Genomic DNA, 13,520 nt, shown 5'->3' on the forward strand with positions numbered 1-13,520 from the left:
GTACTTGCCTTGCCTTGCCTTGCCTTGCCTTGCCTTGTACTTGCCTTGCCTTGCCTTGCCTCGCCTCGCCCCGCCCTGCCCCGCCCCGCCTCGCCTCGCCATGCCTCGCCATGCTTTGCCTTGCCTTGCCTTGTATTTGCCTTGTATTTGCCTTGTACTTGCTTTGCCTTGCCTTGCCTTGCCTTGCCTTGCCTTGCCTTGCCTTGCCTTGCCTTGCCTTGCCTTGCCTTGTACTTGCCTTGCCTTGCCTTGCCTTGCCTTGTACTTGCCTTGTATTTGCCTTGTATTTGCCTTGTACTTGCTTTGCCTTGCCTTGCCTTGCCTTGCCTTGCCTTGCCTTGCCTTCTACTTGCCTTGCCTTGTACTTGCCTTGCCTTGTACTTGCCTTGCCTTGTATTTGCCTTGTATTTGCCTTGTACTTGCTTTGCCTTGCCTTGTACTTACCTTGCCTTGACTCGCCTCGCCTCGCCCCGCCCTGCCCTGCCCCGCCCCGCCCCGCCTCGCCTCGCCTCGCCATGCCTTGCCATGCTTTGCCTTGCCTTGCCTTGTATTTGCCTTGTATTTGCCTTGTATTTGCCTTGTACTTGCCTTGCCTTGCCTTGCCTTGCCTTGCCTTGCCTTGCCTTGCCTTGCCTTGCCTTGCCTTGCCTTGCCTTGCCTTGCCTTGCCTTGTACTTGCCTTGTATTTGCCTTGTATTTGCCTTGTACTTGCTTTGCCTTGCCTTGCCTTGCCTTGCCTTGCCTTGTACTTGCCTTGCCTTGCCTCGCCTCGCCTCGCCCCGCCCCTCCCCGCCCCGCCTCGCCTCGCCTCGCCATGCCTCGCCATGCTTTGCCTTGCCTTGCCTTGCCTTGCCTTGCCTTGTACTTGCCTTGCCTTGCCTTGCCTTGCCTTGCCTTGTACTTGCCTTGCCTTGCCTTGCCCAGCCTTGCCTTGCCTTGTACTTGCCTTGCCTTGCCTTGCCTTGCCTTGCCTTGCCTTGCCTTGCCTTGTACTTGCCTTGCTTTGCCTTGCCTTGTACTTGCCTTGCCTTGTACTTGCCTTGCCTTGTACTTGCCTTGCCTTGCCCTGTACTTGCCTTGCCCTGTACTTGCCTTGCCTTGCCTTGTACTTGCCTTGTACTTGCCTTGCCTTGCCTTGCCTTGCCTTGTACTTGCCTTGCCTTGCCTTGCCTCGCCTCGCCTCGCCCCGCCCTGCCCCGCCCCGCCCCGCCTCGCCTCGCCATGCCTCGCCATGCTTTGCCTTGCCTTGTATTTGCCTTGTATTTGCCTTGTACTTGCCTTGACTTGCCTTGCCTTGCCTTGCCTTGCCTTGCCTTGCCTTGCCTTGCCTTGCCTTGCCTTGCCTTGCCTTGCCTTGCCTTGCCTTGCCTTGCCTTGCCTTGCCTTGCCTTCCCTTCCCTTGCCTTGCCTTGCCTTGCCTTGTACTTGCCTTGCCTTGCCTTGCCTCGCCTCGCCTCGCCCCGCCCCGCCCCGCCCCGCCTCGCCTCGCCATGCCTCGCCATGCTTTGCCTTGCCTTGCCTTGTATTTGCCTTGTATTTGCCTTGTACTTGCTTTGCCTTGCCTTGCCTTGCCTTGCCTTGCCTTGTACTTGCCTTGCCTTGCCTTGCCTTGCCTTGCCTTGCCTTGCCTTGCCTTGCCTTGCCTTGCCTTGTACTTGCCTTGTATTTGCCTCGTATTTGCCTTGTACTTGCTTTGCCTTGCCTTGCCTTGCCTTGCCTTGCCTTGCCTTGCCTTGCCTTGCCTTGCCTTGCCTTGCCTTGCCTTGCCTTGCCTTGCCTTGCCTTGCACTTGCCTTGCCTTGTACTTGCCTTGCCTTGCCTTGCCTTGTACTTGCCTTGCCTTGCCTTGTATTTGCCTTGTATTTGCCTTGTACTTGCTTTGCCTTGCCTTGTACTTACCTTGCCTTGCCTCGCCTCGCCCTGCCCCGCCCCGCCCCGCCTCGCCTCGCCTCGCCATGCCTCGCCATGCTTTGCCTTGCCTTGCCTTGTATTTGCCTTGTATTTGCCTTGTACTTGCCTTGCCTTGCCTTGCCTTGCCTTGCCTTGCCTTGCCTTGCCTTGCCTTGTACTTGCCTTGTATTTGCCTTGTATTTGCCTTGTACTTGCTTTGCCTTGCCTTGCCTTGCCTTGCCTTGTACTTGCCTTGCCTTGCCTCGCCTCGCCTCGCCCCGCCCCGCCCCGCCTCGCCTCGCCTCGCCTCGCCATGCCTCGCCATGCTTTGCCTTGCCTTGCCTTGTATTTGCCTTGTACTTGCCTTGCCTTGCCTTGCCTTGCCTTGCCTTGCCTTGCCTTGTACTTGCCTTGCCTTGCCTTGCACTTGCCTTGCCTTGCCTTGCCTTGCCCAGCCTTGCCTTGCCTTGTACTTGCCTTGCCTTGTACTTGCCTTGCCTTGTACTTGCCTTGCCTTGCCCTGTACTTGCCTTGCCCTGTACTTGCCTTGCCTTGCCTTGCCTTGTATTTGCCTTGTACTTGCCTTGCCTTGCCTTGCCTTGCCTTGCCTTGCCTTGTACTTGCCTTGCCTTGCCTTGCCTCGCCTCGCCCCGCCCTGCCCCGCCCCGCCCCGCCTCGCCTCGCCTCGCCATGCCTCGCCATGCTTTGCCTTGCCTTGCCTTGTATTTGCCTTGTATTTGCCTTGTACTTGCTTTGCCTTGCCTTGCCTTGCCTTGCCTTGCCTTGCCTTGCCTTGCCTTGCCTTGCCTTGCCTTGCCTTGCCTTGTACTTGCCTTGCCTTGCCTCGCCTCGCCTCGCCCCGCCCCGCCCCGCCTCGCCTCGCCATGCCTCGCCATGCTTTGCCTTGCCTTGCCTTGTATTTGCCTTGTATTTGCCTTGTACTTGCCTTGCCTTGCCTTGCCTTGCCTTGCCTTGCCTTGCCTTGCCTTGCCTTGCCTTGTACTTGCCTTGCCTTGCCTCGCCTCGCCCCGCCCCGCCTCGCCTCGCCATGCCTCGCCATGCTTTGCCTTGCCTTGCCTTGTATTTGCCTTGTACTTGCCTTGCCTTGCCTTGCCTTGCCTTGCCTTGCCTTGCCTTGCCTTGCCTTGCCTTGTACTTGCCTTGTATTTGCCTTGTATTTGCCTTGTACTTGCTTTGCCTTGCCTTGCCTTGCCTTGCCTTGCCTTGCCTTGCCTTGCCTTGTACTTGCCTTGCCTTGCCTCGCCTCGCCTCGCCCCGCCCCTCCCCGCCCCGCCTCGCCTCGCCATGCCTCGCCATGCTTTGCCTTGCCTTGCCTTGTATTTGCCTTGTACTTGCCTTGCCTTGCCTTGCCTTGCCTTGCCTTGCCTTGCCTTGCCTTGCCTTGCCTTGCCTTGCCTTGCCTTGTACTTGCCTTGCCTTGCCTTGCCTTGCCTTGTACTTGCCTTGCCTTGCCTTGCCTTGTACTTGCCTTGCCTTGCCTTGCCTAGCCTTGCCTTGCCTTGTACTTGCCTTGCCTTGCCTTTCCTTGCCTTGCCTTGTACTTGCCTTGCTTTGCCTTGCCTTGTACTTGCCTTGCCTTGTACTTGCCTTGCCTTGTACTTGCCTTGCCTTGCCCTGTACTTGCCTTGCCCTGTACTTGCCTTGCCTTGCCTTGTACTTGCCTTGTACTTGCCTTGCCTTGCCTTGCCTTGCCTTGCCTTGCCTTGTACTTGCCTTGCCTTGCCTCGCCTCGCCCCGCCCTGCCCCGCCCCGCCTCGCCTCGCCATGCCTCGCCATGCTTTGCCTTGCCTTGCCTTGTATTTGCCTTGTATTTGCCTTGTACTTGCCTTGCCTTGCCTTGCCTTGCCTTGCCTTGCCTTGCCTTGCCTTGCCTTGCCTTGCCTTGCCTTGCCTTGCCTTGTACTTGCCTTGCCTTGCCTTGCCTCGCCTCGCCTCGCCTCGCCTCGCCTCGCCTCGCCCCGCCCCGCCCCGCCCCGCCCCGCCTCGCCTCGCCATGCCTCGCCATGCTTTGCCTTGCCTTGCCTTGTATTTGCCTTGTATTTGCCTTGTACTTGCTTTGCCTTGCCTTGCCTTGCCTTGCCTTGCCTTGCCTTGTACTTGCCTTGCCTTGCCTTGCCTTGCCTTGCCTTGCCTTGCCTTGCCTTGCCTTGTACTTGCCTTGTATTTGCCTCGTATTTGCCTTGTACTTGCTTTGCCTTGCCTTGCCTTGCCTTGCCTTGCCTTGCCTTGCCTTGCCTTGCCTTGCCTTGCCTTGTACTTGCCTTGCCTTGCCTTGCCTTGCCTTGCCTTGTACTTGCCTTGCCTTGCCTTGCCCAGCCTTGCCTTGCCTTGTACTTGCCTTGCCTTGCCTTGCCTTGCCTTGCCTTGTACTTGCCTTGCTTTGCCTTGCCTTGTACTTGCCTTGCCTTGTACTTGCCTTGCCTTGTACTTGCCTTGCCTTGCCCTGTACTTGCCTTGCCCTGTACTTGCCTTGCCTTGCCTTGTACTTGCCTTGTACTTGCCTTGCCTTGCCTTGCCTTGCCTTGCCTTGCCTTGCCTTGCCTTGCCTTGTACTTGCCTTGCCTTGCCTCGCCTCGCCCCGCCCTGCCCCGCCCCGCCTCGCCTCGCCTCGCCATGCCTCGCCATGCTTTGCCTTGCCTTGCCTTGTATTTGCCTTGTATTTGCCTTGTACTTGCCTTGCCTTGCCTTGCCTTGCCTTGCCTTGCCTTGCCTTGCCTTGCCTTGCCTTGCCTTGCCTTGCCTTGCCTTGCCTTGCCTTGCCTTGCCTTGCCTTGCCTTGCCTTGCCTTGCCTTGTACTTGCCTTGCCTTGCCTTGCCTTGCCTCGCCTCGCCTCGCCTCGCCTCGCCTCGCCCCGCCCCGCCCCGCCCCGCCCCGCCTCGCCTCGCCATGCCTCGCCATGCTTTGCCTTGCCTTGCCTTGTATTTGCCTTGTATTTGCCTTGTACTTGCTTTGCCTTGCCTTGCCTTGCCTTGCCTTGCCTTGTACTTGCCTTGCCTTGCCTTGCCTTGCCTTGCCTTGCCTTGCCTTGCCTTGTACTTGCCTTGTATTTGCCTCGTATTTGCCTTGTACTTGCTTTGCCTTGCCTTGCCTTGCCTTGCCTTGCCTTGCCTTGCCTTGCCTTGCCTTGCCTTGCCTTGCACTTGCCTTGCCTTGTACTTGCCTTGCCTTGTACTTGCCTTGCCTTGCCTTGCCTTGTACTTGCCTTGCCTTGTATTTGCCTTGTATTTGCCTTGTACTTGCTTTGCCTTGCCTTGTACTTACCTTGCCTTGCCTCGCCTCGCCTCGCCTCGCCCCGCCCTGCCCTGCCCCGCCCCGCCCCGCCTCGCCATGCCTCGCCATGCTTTGCCTTGCCTTGCCTTGTATTTGCCTTGTATTTGCCTTGTACTTGCCTTGCCTTGCCTTGCCTTGCCTTGCCTTGCCTTGCCTTGCCTTGCCTTGCCTTGCCTTGCCTTGTACTTGCCTTGTATTTGCCTTGTATTTGCCTTGTACTTGCTTTGCCTTGCCTTGCCTTGCCTTGCCTTGCCTTGCCTTGTACTTGCCTTGCCTTGCCTCGCCTCGCCTCGCCCCGCCCCGCCCCGCCTCGCCTCGCCTCGCCTCGCCTCGCCATGCCTCGCCATGCTTTGCCTTGCCTTGCCTTGTATTTGCCTTGTACTTGCCTTGCCTTGCCTTGCCTTGCCTTGCCTTGCCTTGTACTTGCCTTGCCTTGCCTTGCCTTGCACTTGCCTTGCCTTGCCTTGCCCAGCCTTGCCTTGCCTTGTACTTGCCTTGCCTTGTACTTGCCTTGCCTTGTACTTGCCTTGCCTTGCCCTGTACTTGCCTTGCCCTGTACTTGCCTGCCTTGCCTTGCCTTGTACTTGCCTTGTACTTGCCTTGCCTTGCCTTGCCTTGCCTTGCCTTGCCTTGTACTTGCCTTGCCTTGCCTTGCCTCGCCTCGCCTCGCCCCGCCCTGCCCCGCCCCGCCCCGCCTCGCCTCGCCTCGCCATGCCTCGCCATGCTTTGCCTTGCCTTGCCTTGTATTTGCCTTGTATTTGCCTTGTACTTGCTTTGCCTTGCCTTGCCTTGCCTTGCCTTGCCTTGCCTTGCCTTGCCTTGCCTTGCCTTGCCTTGCCTTGCCTTGCCTTGCCTTGCCTTGCCTTGCCTTGCCTTGCCTTGCCTTGCCTTGCCTTGTACTTGCCTTGCCTTGCCTCGCCTCGCCCCGCCCCGCCTCGCCTCGCCATGCCTCGCCATGCTTTGCCTTGCCTTGCCTTGTATTTGCCTTGTATTTGCCTTGTACTTGCCTTGCCTTGCCTTGCCTTGCCTTGCCTTGCCTTGCCTTGCCTTGCCTTGCCTTGTACTTGCCTTGCCTTGCCTCGCCTCGCCCCGCCCCGCCTCGCCTCGCCTCGCCATGCCTCGCCATGCTTTGCCTTGCCCTGCCTTGTATTTGCCTTGTACTTGCCTTGCCTTGCCTTGCCTTGCCTTGCCTTGCCTTGCCTTGCCTTGCCTTGCCTTGCCTTGCCTTGTACTTGCCTTGCCTTGCCTTGCCTTGCCTTGCCTTGCCTTGCCTTGCCTTGCCTTGCCTTGCCTTGCACTTGCCTTGCACTTGCCTTGCACTTGCCTTGCACTTGCCTTGCACTTGCCTTGCCTCACCTCACCTCGCCTTGCCTTGTATTTGCCTTGTACTTGCCTTGTACTTGACAACACCATTGGCCATGAGCAGAAGCTGCTGGCCTCCCCTCGCTCGCCAGGGTGGAGACAGCTACGCTTCCACAAGTCCATGAAACGCTTGAATAAATACGATAAATAAGAAATAAGAAAAATCAGCCATTTTCCTCGCGGCCCAAACACCACGTACACCCCTTGTCCCCAAGAAAGGGGGGGGGGTGCTCCCACATCCCGTCCACATCCCGTCCACATCCCGTCCACATCCCGTCCACATCCCGTCCACATCCCGTCCACACGTCCTTTTCTTAGGGCCGGAGGATTTACGGATGCGCCTTTAGAAATTAGAATAGAGTTTGAGGAAATGATTTAGCATTTGACCTCATTTACTACTTTAACGGTAAATGATCAACTTGAGTGCAACAAGCACATATAAACCCGGAGGAGATACTATTTATATCAGGCAGACATCAGGTTGACGCCAAGATTACTTGAATATAAAAAGGCTTGGCAAAAAATAAGAGAAATATTGAACCACCCACAAATTACAAATTAAATTAAATGCACACCTTGTGATTGCTACGCATAAATTGAGCCTCACGGGAGCAAAACTTTTTGCCATGTGGAAATCCGCTCTCCGTGGCTTTGTTGCCATGCAGGCGTGTGTAGGAGGAACATTGGCTTTATTCGACAACTCTATTCCCCTTCTGTTCCATTTGCAAAGTGTGATCAGTAATTATGCCCTCTCATTACTGCGACCTGGAGAGCTGAGCATGAGGGGCTCGCTGGGACCCTTCACATAACAGTGACACAGGCTGTGGAGAACACCAATACTTAAGCACTAACTATGCAACACATAAAAGCCCTTATACGAATGTTCCAGACAGCAGACTTTGAAAAAAAAATAAAAATACAAAATAGCAAAAGTTAAGACAGACCTGAGAAGTAAAAGTAGGATAATCAAATAATAAATACATAAAAACTAATTAGAAACAAATAATAATAATAACAAAACATAATGATACTAATAATAAAGAAAATGAAAATGAATATAAATAGACAAGGAAAGTAGGATAATAAAAATAATAGATATAATAATAAAACAAATTAAAAATAAATAATAATAATAATATAGAAAGTGAAAATAAATAGACAAGGACAATTTCTGAGGAAATTGTGTGTGAATCCTGAAAAAAAAAACATCTACGAAACAAACGTTCACTGACTACAAGGGAATGCTGTCAATAGCCCAAAAGAAATCGTTTTCCTATGTCTTGAGCTATAGGTGATTCTAACGGGAGAGCAGCTAGCATAGTGACGGTGCAGCGGCAGGCCTCGTGTTCCAGCCAGTCGTTCCATTCTTCACGACAGAAAGCCATTTGGCAGCGGCGGTGAGCTTTGCTGCCGAAATCGCTGCAAATTGTCTGCCCCTGCGATCTCTATTATTAAGCGTGCCAACACTAACTGCCTAATTAAGCATTCAGCCGTGCCCTCAATCTGACTTTAAGGTCATTGCTGTATAGTGTACAATTAAATGGTTTCATTTTGCAGGCAGCACATCAGAAGTTAATTGTTATGGACACTTTTTTTTTTTGAAAGGATTACCCAATTAAACAACTCATTTTACCTGGACTAGGATTTCATCTCAATATAATGACCACGCTGAGCCATTTTTTTCGCCCACAGCTGCAGAGTTGAAGATTAAACTTTCAATCAGTTTTCTCAATCTGCTTGGGTCCTTTTATCAGAGAAATCTCTGTGGCTGATCTTTGAACATGGGTTGTTAGTCTTCCCATAGCTCAGGCGGCAAGACTGGTAATTGGGCCTTCTCACCATGGGTGTTACAACCGGCAGTCCAGTTTGCCTTCTTTTTATGCTAGGTGAGCAAAAACAATTTTATCCTGAACCGTGGGGCATTGCCAGAAGCTGGACAATCATTTCAATAATTACGTTCTCACACTGACATTTGCAAATGTCACTGATACAAAGACAATAACATACATATTTATAGTCGGCAATGAATATTCCATGATTTGTTTTTACCTGGAGTGGGTTCGTGAGATGAATACAGGTTTCTTCTACCAGGCTATTTCCGTATGGGAGTTCTTCCACATCCTGAAAAATAGAGCCTCTTTTATTTGGATCAGGTGCCAAGGGTGCCTTGAGAAAGTGCTTCTATTTAGCACCCGGGGATGTGAACAGGCTTTAATATTCCCTGTTCCGGTTGTTGAAATGTTCCCTGCTTTTGACTAAATATTTCAGTATGAGAGCTCCTTCAAGTACCGTATTCTCCGCTGCCTCATGGTGGCTGTTGAACACTGAGGTCAGTGGGGTGTTATAAATGTTCCTATTATTATGATAAGCTCCCGTAACAACGCTTAGCTATTCTACACAATGCGGCTGGATTTGATATCCAGTCGCACCACCGAGCTGCATTTTAATCAAGCTCTATTTCCAAGCCATTAAAACTTGAAAGTGACATTTATTAGACTGCTGAGAAAAATAAACAAGCTCTAATTGGCTTGCACGGTGAGCGTTTCACTCCCACCTTGGCCCTTTGTCTGAGTAAACCTGTCAGGGAGCGAGGCTCAAGGCTGGAGAGAAGGTCTGACCTCAGAGTGTATCACCCCTCCCCTTCAAGAGCAAAAAATGAAAATGGCCCCAAGAAATGCTGCGCCAGACTTTTATTTATGAATATGCAGTTAGTATTGACACCGGAGGTTCATGATGGCTGTGAAATGGGCCGTGTTATGTAACAAATGGAAATGAGAGGGAGCACCCTAACAGCTTCTTTTAATTGCCTAACTGACCTTGCAGTCGTATAGCCTTGCAATTTCATCAAAATAGAATTTGCCACGCTGTAATTCTTCAGTGGCCGACTAAACGCTGTGGGGAGGGAATAAAAAAAATTGCTAAAGTCTCTGAAATGATTCGATTTTCTGCTCCAGAGTATTTTCACATTAATAAAAATGAGTAAATAAGTTTAGGCAGTTTTCAGGTTCTTCGTACCTGTGCCAGTTTGCGGTCCGTCTGGGCGTTCTGTTTTGCCGACGACTGCTCACATCGTAAAATAACTCAGTCATCACCACAGAAAAGGCGGCAGGCCAGTCATAGCTGGAAGGGATCAGACTACGATGTTCTTATTTCCTGTCCCTGTTCCTGCACTTGCAACTAGACATGAAGCATAGAGTGGATTGTCACAGCTGACATAAAAGTCGCTAAATCAAATAAGCTGGCTGTGCTGGCTGTCCTGGCCCAGCGGCGTGTCCCTCTGGTAACACTACTTCAAATGACTCAAGATGTGTCTCACTGATATCCTGTAACAGATGAAAGAAAATGTTCCTGTTCAGGTAAGTAAGTGAATGCATCATAACTGCTGAGGGCAAGAATTCCTCCAGCGGGAGGCCGTTTAAGCTTTGGCTTATTGTTGTTTCCTCTTTTAGCTTCAAATACGGTCTATTGGAAATTATCGTGGTTGTCTTTGAGTCGGTATCGGTTTTATGCCGATCACGCCGATCACCCTGACAAAGTTATTGTTCCTGTTATCAATTATTGCTCCACAGAGGATGGCATGCAGCACCTGAATTCTTCAGCTGCATTCAGGCTTGCAATGAGGGTTGGATTTAGCAAATTCCCACTTAACAATGCGAAGCCTTTTACACGGCTCATATTACAGAAGCTTATTTGAGCATCGTTAACGCAGCGTCGTAACCAACACAAAACACTTAGCGCCCTTTATCATTCATCAAACATTTCATAAAATGACTTTCCCTTTCGCTTTAATTAAATTTGCCGCGGCTGCCAAGAAAGTGCGAACGCATAAATTGCACGGAGCAGAGTACGTATTGCCCGTTTTTTATTACACATACGGTGAAATCGTCTTTTTCGTCATTTTTCTTCACCGTCCAGTGATCTTGTTTATAAAGTAAAAATCCAAATTAAACAAAATACTTTTATAACATACTTTTATATATAAATTTAGAATATTCAGTACAGTTATTGCTCAGCATCTTGATAGCAGACATAAAAAATAGTGATTAAGATTTGGTAGTAAGTCAAACTTATTTATTTTGAAACAGTATCAGTGGAGCATGGAAAAAAAAAAGTGTAGTGCAAATTTAACTTGCAGTGGCATTTTAACAGCCTCTACTTGGCTCTTCACATAGAGCCAAAGCAATAATAAATGTCATTGGGAGTTTTTATAGTATAATCATTCTATTGTAAATGCGACTGTAGCATTGGTCTTGTTGTTTATTATGTCAAAATAAATAAAAACATTTCGACTCTTAGATATTTTTAAACATTTTATTTTATTGCACTGTATATTATTTACATGACGGTACTTTCATTGGAAAATTTATTGCTAAGTCGCTAAATCTGTTTCCCCTGAGCAAATCTATATCTTGTTTTCTTTGACCTTATAACCCAAACATGATTTTTGGCACCCGTAGCGTAAAATAAATACCAAACAAGAATTTTATATTGTCGTATCCTGATAAACAAGACATGCAAATTATTTGTTGGGTTTGGACACTTGCACTGTGAATCATAAAATGCTTCATCATTTTTATGAACTTTCATTTTTCTGACCCCTGCATTCTTCCAGATACGTCTCATGGCATTATCACTAGCGTAATGAGATTATACGCTGCTATTTGTGTCCTATTTGAGGTATTTATAAACTGCAAGTAGGAGGAGATCCCGGGGAAAACAATGTGGAGGCGGGAGATTTCACACCCCGTAATGAGAAAACACAGACACGCGAGGGTCTCATTACACGTCAGCACGAGTAATGATTGCTGTAATAATAATTACATTCAATCTAATTTCCTTTTTTCATCCCCAAATTGATTCACACTGTGCAGTCCGACCACCTCCTCCCTTTTTTTTTTTTTACTCAGTGAAATTTGTACGGGTATATTTCCCTTCCCGTACTCGCCAAGGAAAAAAAGTTTCTCCAATTGCAGCGCAAGATTACCTTCAGTCCAATGACATAGATGAGTGAGTTACTTGGTCTTTGTGGCGTTGCCTTTGAGGGGCTCATCCACAAACATTCGAGTGCCAACAGAAGCATGAGCGCTCAGAGTAATTAATAACATTATGTCTCGTAATTACTTTCCCTGTGTCCTCTGTGGCCTCGGGGAGCAGAACTGCGCCTAATGGGAGTCATACTTCAAGTTTAGAGAGCAGCTGAATTGACCGAGATTATAGCACTGACCCAATTATATGGTAGCTTTGAGGTGGAAAAAGAAAATCGGAAACTATATAAAATGTTGGTATTTTCTTGGATGTATCTTACTTGTTGGAAAACAGGTGTAATTTTATATGGTGGTACTTTTGTGCTCATGGTAATTAAAATTTAGTAGCGCACAGTGGCTCCCAGCCACAGATAAAAGTTCCTCTAGGGAGAGATGCTTATCCCATCAGCTCCACACCCAACTGGATTTCTCTGCTGGCCGCATCTTAATAAAAGGGACACGGATAGCCGTGGGAGTTTCCAATCCTCAAGTCTCATCATTAGTCCTCAGGTTCAGCCACGCATGGACACCAAAGAAGGTTCAGACTCGGATTGAACATGATGATTCTTGACTTGGAAAGCAAATTCTTTCCTTCCATGGATTGGTCATCATCTCATTCTGTGCGGGTATTATCTAAGCTTCTTTATTTTCATTTGGAATATTTTGCTTTAATTACATATATCTTTATCTGGCTGCATGCATTACTTCTGGCATTTGGACCTATCCGTTTATACCACTGGTGTCAAACCTAAGGCCCGGGGGCCAGGTCTGGCCCACCGATATCATTTTATGTGGCCTCAATGGTATTCCGTTTTAATAACACTGAGATATTGGCAACAATTTTTTGCTAAAACCCTTTTCAAAATATTTTTTTACCTTCATTGGGCAAGCCGCACTGGTCTTGCCATTCCGTCTAAACGTTGTCCACATTTCCGTATATTTTGTATACTTGCGTGCCCTTTGATTTACTGCTAATGGACTAGCACACCTCGACATGACATTGCAGGGGGATCATAACGATAAACCCCATTCGATCATTCCATATTTGTTAGGGTGTTTACAGGCAGACTAAAGGAGGTTTGGCAAAGCACCCGGGGCAGACACGAGGTGGACGGAAATTGATGACATCTCTGAACCATAAAGCTACTCGAAGGGAACCACCAAAAGCAGTCTGATGAGCGTGCACTACAAGGATGGCAGCCATTAAGGGCTTTTTCTCTTCTTTCAAGCCTGTACGTGACTCTTTGTTCCTTCGTGCTGTCATTGCTGAAGATTGTGTTTAAAGAATGATGTGACTCACAGCTAACAACCCGGAGTACCGTATAGAAAGAAGATGAAACCTTATAAGCCTTTTTCTGCATTTCGTATAAATTTTTTGTGACTACAGTATGTTAATTTTCTCACAGCTTTTTATTCTTCATTATTAAAAAACTTGGACAAACCTTTTGTTTTTAAATACGTTCATGGTGAATGCTTTTTTATGCTCGATATAGTCCCTCTGTGGTTATTTGTATCATGATGGATACTTATTGGAAATACAGCCATAAAGAACAAGGTTTAAGAGAGGACAGGCCAAAAGAACAAAACAAAAACAGACAATGGCTAGAAATGGATGAAGAAGAAATCAAAGTGCAGAAACACCTTATGCGTTATAGTTTGTTAAAATCCTACACCGCCAAAGATGCTGCCAGCTTAGAGGTGAGGGTGCTGTTGGGAAAAGCAAAGCCCGGTCCCGCTGACACCAGACAAACCGACATCAGATAGAAACACGTGTTCTGCCTCGGGGGCCTGCTGCTGCTCCTAACAGCTGTGAGTCGAGTCGAGTCCGCGGCTAAAGAAGATCTAGTGTGATATACCAAAGCAAGGCAAGACAACTCTGTCCATCCAACTGTTTTCCCATCTTTTAACGTTGTTTCCTATCAGCTATAAATAAATATAAATAAATACAAGTA

General features: G+C 49.3%; 1 long non-coding RNA gene across 1 annotated transcript in view; it reads right to left on the reverse strand.

The window, feature by feature from the left end:
• The window catches only part of LOC148389461 (uncharacterized), a 28,867-nt gene that overhangs the window by 5,643 nt on the left and 9,704 nt on the right, over nt 1-13,520 (reverse strand). Inside the window, exon 2 of the long non-coding RNA XR_015861721.1 lies at nt 8,594-8,665. This is a non-coding gene — a long non-coding RNA (uncharacterized LOC148389461). The remainder of the gene's footprint in view (nt 1-8,593; nt 8,666-13,520) is intronic.

The sequence above is a fragment of the Syngnathus floridae genome, chromosome 12 (assembly GCF_059516105.1).
Source record: "Syngnathus floridae isolate MCC-2025c chromosome 12, RoL_Sflo_1.0, whole genome shotgun sequence".
Classification (NCBI taxonomy): domain Eukaryota; kingdom Metazoa; phylum Chordata; class Actinopteri; order Syngnathiformes; family Syngnathidae; genus Syngnathus; species Syngnathus floridae.